Here is a 6,871-nt window from a genome sequence, read left to right as displayed (position 1 = left end):
AAGCAAGCAAGAAGAACAGAAACAGAATCATAGAGACAGAGAATGGTATGATTGCCAGATGAGAGAGGGGTTGAGAGGATTGGTGGAAAAGGTGAAGGGGTTAAGAAGTTTGTTACAGAATAGTCATGGGGATGTAAAGTACAGCATAGGGAATATAGTCAATAATATTCTAATAACTATGTATGGTGTCAGATGGGTACCAGACTTACTGGGTTGATCATTTTATAAGTTTCATAAATGTCTAATAATTATGTTGTGCACATGAAATTAATATCATATTGTATGTTAACTGTAACTGAAAAATTAAAAAGGATTTAAAATTTTAAAAGTTAATTCTAAAAGGCATCATGATATATTTATATAACATTTTTTATTTTTAAAAAAATATATATATTTTTTAAAATATATTTTATTGATATTTTTACAGAGAGGAAGGGAGAGGAATAGAGAGTTAGAAACATCGATGAGAGAGAAACACCAATCAGCTGCCTCCTGCACACTCCCCACTGGGGATGTGCCCACAACCAAGGTATATGCCCTTGACTGGAATCGAACCTGCGACCCTTCAGTCCGCAGGCCGATGCTCTATCCACTGAGCCAAACCGGTCAGGGCTAAAATATATTTTTATTGATTCAGAGAAGAAGGGAAAGGGAGGGAGAGATAGAAACATCAATGATGGGAGAGAATCATTGATTGGCTGCTTCCTGCACGTCCCACACTGGGGATCAAGCCCCACAACCCGGGCATGTGCCTTGACTGGGAATCAAAACATGACCTTCTGGTTCATAGGTTGATGATCAACCATTAAGCCATGCCAGCTGGGTTATATAACAAAAGTACAGAGAATTGCCAAAAGTTGCCAAGTTGCCACATGTTAGGAAATGAGTGAGGGTGCGACAGAAGCAATGGGATGGGGAGAAAGGTGGGCATGGATATAAAAGGCCAGAAGAAGGAATCCTGTGGTGCTGAACTGTTCTGTATCTTGACTCTAGTGGTAGTTACACAAGCCTACACAGGTAATAAAATTTCATAGAACTAAATACACACACTGGGCGATGGAAGAGATCAGTTTGGGACTTGTGGAATTTGCAGTGTCATGACATACCCAGGTGCAGACATCCAGTAGGTAGTTGGAAAGTGAAGGTATATGCCAGGTGAAGGGTGATATCTAGATGTGACCCAGATTTAGAAGTCTTCGTTGTAAATAAAACAAAGGAATGGGTAAGAGGGTAAAAGTTCTGTGAGAAAATAAATGGGCAAAGAATGGAACCTGGGGTGATATCAATAGTTAAATTGCAAATGGTGACAGCTGACCCCAAAACAGAAAGCAGAAAAGAATTGATGTTTTGTGAGGAAAATTAACAGTGTGGGGAGTCATGAAATCTAAGGTAACAGAGATTTTTGAGAAAAAGGAAATAGCCAACAGCATCAAATGCAAAAAAGGGAGTGACACTTCATACTGCAAGGCAAGGAAGGAGAATAAGCATGAATAAAAATGCACAGAAGTTTGTACTTGGGAGAGCTGGAAGCAATAGAGTTCACATCGTAAAGCCTCTATGTTCTCTGTGAAGTAGGAAGCAAGAACACAGAAAGGCCTCCACACCTAAGAATCAAAGACAAAAGCAAAACACAGATTTGAAAAGAGACATTAGCGACATTAAACACACAAAAAAAGTAGTGGAAGTTCTGATGTCTGTTAAATTGGGTTACTATTAAAGACTTGTATACTGTATACAAGGCTCTCCCAGAGCAATGGTATTCAAACAAACAAACAAACAAAGATTGTCATTGTTCAGATTCCATAAAAGCCTGGCACAGTATCTGGCACTCAATGAGTATGCAATAAATATTTGTTGAATAAATGAAGAAGTAAAAAATGAGACACCATAAAAATATCTTAAGAACAAGAAGGTACCAGGAAGATTTTGCTGCAAAATGTTTATAATAAAAAAATTAAAAATACATATTTAAATAATACTAAGAATTTAAGATATGAGAAAATTTCTAATTGATACATAGAGATAAATCACAGGGTCTTATTAAAAACCAAGAAAGACTCAGCAAAAATCTTGTCTCATGGGTGTTTTGTTGTTGTTGTTAATCCTCACCCCAGGACATTACTTTTCCAGGGAAGGGAGGGAGGAGGGAGAAGGGAAAAAGAGAAAGAGAAAGAGAAACATTGATGTGAGAGAGACAACTCCACTGGTTGCCTCCTGCACACACCCCAACTGGGTGCAGGGAGAGAACCTGCAATCTAGGAACATGCCTTTGATCAGGAATCGAACCCAAGACCTTTCAGTGTGCAGGCCAATGCTCTCACCACTAAGCAACAAGGGCCAGGGCTCATGGGCTCTTGTTATTTATAAATCACGATGCAAAACAGTTTCATTCTAATAAATAGATACTGGGCAGATAAAATAAGAAAGTAAAAATTAGTGCTATATTAATCATCAATTGATGCCTAACAAGTTTTTAATTGCCTGAAAAAAACATTCATTTGAAAACTTATCATGATGCTTTATTACCATAAGTATGTATTATCTATCTATCTATCCTATCTAATAAAAGAGAAACATGGTAATTAGCGTACGACCACTACCCTTCCCATTGGCTAATCAGGGCGATATGCAAATTAACTGCCAGCCAAGATGGCGGCCGGCAGCCAGGCAGCTTGAAACTAACATGAGGCTTGCTTGCTTCAGTGACGGAGGACTCCAACATTCCCCGCCTGCCTTGCCAGCCTCTGAGCTTGCAGTTTGAAACATAGTTACAAATATAGAAGCTAAACAAAACCCCAGAAACCTGCTTTCAGCGAGCCGGGATCTCGGAGCTGGAGTTGATACAGTGTTTTGATTATAGAACACAAACAAACCAGATACCTGCATTCAGCAGCAGAGGTCTTAGAGCTGGAGTCAGAGCTAAAGCTGGCCCAGAATAAAAAAAAGAAAAGAAGCCAAAACCGGTTTGGCTCAGTGGATGGAGCGTCAGCCTGCGGACTGAAAGGTCCCGGGTTCGATTCCGGTCAAGGGCATGTACCGGGGTTGCGGGCATATCCCCAGTGGGAGATGTGCAGGAGGCAGCTGATCGATGTTTCTCTCTCATCGATGTTTCTAACTCTCTATCTCTCTCCCTGCCTCTCTGTAAAAAACCAATAAAATATATTTAAAAAAAGAAAAGAAAAGAAAAAAAGGACAGGTTGGGAGCTTCAGTCACCTGCCAGCCTGAAAACAGCCCTCAGCCCCTCACCCAGACTGGCCAGGCACCCCAGTGGGGACCCCCACCCTGAAGGGTGTGTGACCAGCTGCAAACAGCCATCATCCCCTCATCCAGGCTGGCCAGGCACTCCAGTGGGGACCCCCACCCTGATCCAGGACACCCTTCAGGGCAAACCAGCTGGCCCCCACCCATGCACCAGGCCTCTATCCTATATAGTAAAAGGGTAATATGCCTCCAGCACCGGGATCAGCAGAGCCGCAAGGCCTCCTGGCACTGGGATCAGCGTGACAGGGGGCAGTGCCCAAACACCCTGATCGCCCTGCAGCTCTGTGTGTGACAGGGGGTGGGGCCACAATCTCCCTATCCGCCCTGCTCTGTTTGTGACAGGGGAAGGCACCCCAACCCCCTGATCAGCCCTGCTCTATGCCTGATAGGGGGGAGCTCCCCATCCCCTGATCGCCCTGCGGCTCTGTGTGTGACAGCATGTGGCGCCCCAAACCCCTGATCAGCCCTGCTCTGTGTGTGACAGGGTGCGGTACCCCAACCCCCGCCCTCGGGCCCTGCTCTGTGTGTGATGGGGTAGAGCCATAACCTCCCCATCGGCCCTGCCCTGAGTGTGACAGTGGCGGCGCCCCAACCCTCTGATCGGTCCTGCTCTGTGGGTGATAGAGGGCGGCGCCCCAACCCCCGGATCCACCCTGCTCTGTGTGTGACGGGGGGGGGTGCCCCAACTCCCCTATCGGCCCTACTCTGTGAGTGACGGGGGAGCTCCCCAACCCCGATTGACCCTGCTCTGTGCATGACAGGGTACGGAGCCCCAACCCCCCTGATGGGCCCTGCTCTGTGCATGACAGGGGGCAGCGCCCCAACCCCCTAATAGGCCCTGCTCTGTGAGTGACAGGGGTGGCGGTGCAACCTCCCCATCGACCCTGCCTTGAGTGTGACAGGGTGTGGTGCCCCAACCCCCCAATCGGCCCTACCCTGAGCATGACTGAGGGTGGCATCACAACCTCCCAATCTGCCCTGCTCTGTGCATGACAGGGGGCGGCGCCCCAACTCCCCAATCGGCCCTGCTCTGAGCCTGACAAGGGGCTGCTCCTAGGGATTGGGCCTGCCCTCTGCCAGCTGGGAGCAGGCCTAAGCCAGCAGGTCGTTATCTCCCAAGGGGTCCCAGACTGCGAGAGGGCACAGGCCAGGCTGAGGGACCCCCCCCCCCCCGAGTGCACAAATTTTTGTGCACCGGGCCTCTAGTATATATATATATAAAAGCCTAAGCGACCGTTCAACTAGTAGCTATGACATGCAATGACCCCCAAGAGGCAGATGTTCAACACAGGAGTTGCTGAGCTGCAGTGACTTGGCAGCTACAGTTCTTGGTTCTTGGGTGACGCACCCAGAACCAGAGAAGAAGGAGCCTGATTCCGCGGTGTGTCACCCGAGAACCACCCTCTCGCAATCTGAGACCCCTCGGGGGATGTTGAAGAGCTGGTTTCGGTCCAATCCCCACAGGCCAGGCTGAGGGACCCCATCAGTGCATGAATCCGTGCACCGGGCCTCTAGTTTTTACATAATAAAAGAAAAATTTCTTTCAACATTTAAAAAAAATCTCAAATGTACAGAAAAGTTAAAAGAACAGTATTACAAGCACACTACTTCTAGGTGAGGCCTTCATCCAGATTTCCCAAATTATTATTTTGTCACCTTTTCATTTTTCTATCTCCATTTTATCTGACTATTTAAAGTAAGTTGCAGACCTGATAACATTTCAGCCCTAAAGACTTCACCATTCATCTTATGAAAACAAAGATATTAAGTTAACATTAATTAATTCACCATTATCATTTAATATACAGCCCATATTTAAACTTCTCCAACTGTTCCAAAAATGTCTCTTATACTTTATTTTCTTATCCAGGATTCAGTGTAATTGAATTTAATTGTTAGGTCTCTCTTTTTTTTTTAGTCTAGAATAGCTCCCTTGACTTTCTGCCCTTCACATTTTTTTAATTAAATCTTTATTGTTCAGATTATTACAGTTGTTCCTCTTTTTTCCCCCCATAGCTCCCCTCCACCCGGTTCCCACCCCACCCTCCGCCCTCACCCCCCCGCACTGTCCTCCTCCATAGATGCATGATTTTTGTCCAGTCTCTTCCCGCATCCCCCACACCCCTTTCCCCAACAAGAATACTCAGTCCACTCCCTTTCTATGCCCCTGATTCTATTGTATTCACCAGTTTATTCTGTTCATCAGATTATTTATTCACTTGATTTTTAGATTCACTTGTTGATAGATGTGTATTTGCTGTTCATAATTTGTATCTTTACCTTTTTCTTCTTCTTCCTCTTCTTAAAGGATACCTTTCAGCATTTCATATAATACTGGTTTGGTGGTGATGAACTCCTTTAGCTTTTTCTTACCTGTGAAGCTCTTTGTCTGACCTTCAATTCTGAATGATAGCTTTGCTGGATAAAGTAATCTTGGTTGTAGGTTCTTGGCATTCATAACATTGAATATTTCTTGCCACTCTCTTCTGGCCTGCAAAGTTTCTGTTGCGAAATCAGCAGAATTTCTGCCCTAAAAGGCCCTGGGTCTCAGTGTCCCAGTAATCGCTGCAAGCACCTTTGAGAGAAAGCCGCCCTCGAGTTCCGAGTTCTGCCTGCTGCCAGACAGTCCAGTTTCTCCCCGTATGAGTCTGGGTCCCCAGTGACTCACCCGGAACTGGAGTTCAGAGCAGTCGGGGACTTGTGACTTCCTCCCGACTCAGAAAGACAGCCACGTCCTCAGTTGCCAGCCCTTGCCTCATGTGCCTCCGTACCGCTGCACTTCCACACCTTCTCTGAGTCTCTGTATGCTTTTCTCTTTCCTTCTAGTTGTAGACTTTCCACTCAGCCAGCCTTCCTGTGGTTCTGGATGATGTCCATTTTGTCTTTTAGTTGTATTTTTGATTTTGTTGTGGGAGGCAGCAATTTCCAGTGTTTACCTATGCCAGCCTCTTGGTTTCTCCGACATTTTGTGTTTTGAGTTAGTGTTGGTTGTATTATAAAATATCCCATACTCTAGATTGGATTGTCTTGTCACAGTTACATTTAAGTTTAACATTTTTTGGGCCAAATACCACATAGATGATGCACTGCCATCAGGACTTACATAACATTAATTGTCACCCTATTGGTGATGCTAAGTGTAATAGTTTGATTAATTTAGTGACTGCCAGATCTCTCTATTGCAAATGTGTACTTCCCCATTTATAATTAATAAATATGTGTGGTGGCATTATGAAAGCATATGACTGTCCTGTGCACCAACGGTCTTTTACTCAATAATCATTTTAGCAACAATTAATAGTCCTGATGTGGAATAATTATTGGTGGTTGCAAAATGATGCTTTTCTAATTCTATCATGTCCTTGCTCTTGAGTATACCAAGGGGCATCCGGTACAAGCTCAATTTATACATTTCCTGCCCCAGATCTGGAATCAGCCATTTCTCAAAGGAGCCCTCATTACTTTTAGTGGAGAATGCCATTTTCAAAATCAAAATTCAGCCATCAGGCATACTTATTGTTATCTAGGCACCTCTTCCAGTGGGGAGAGCTAAGCCTATATCTACAACTATGTATAATATCCTATCTAATAATAGAGAAACATGGTAAT

Source organism: Myotis nattereri (genome assembly GCF_964212035.1).
Source record: "Myotis nattereri genome assembly, chromosome: 11".
Classification (NCBI taxonomy): domain Eukaryota; kingdom Metazoa; phylum Chordata; class Mammalia; order Chiroptera; family Vespertilionidae; genus Myotis; species Myotis nattereri.
This window is presented reverse-complemented; position numbering follows the sequence as displayed.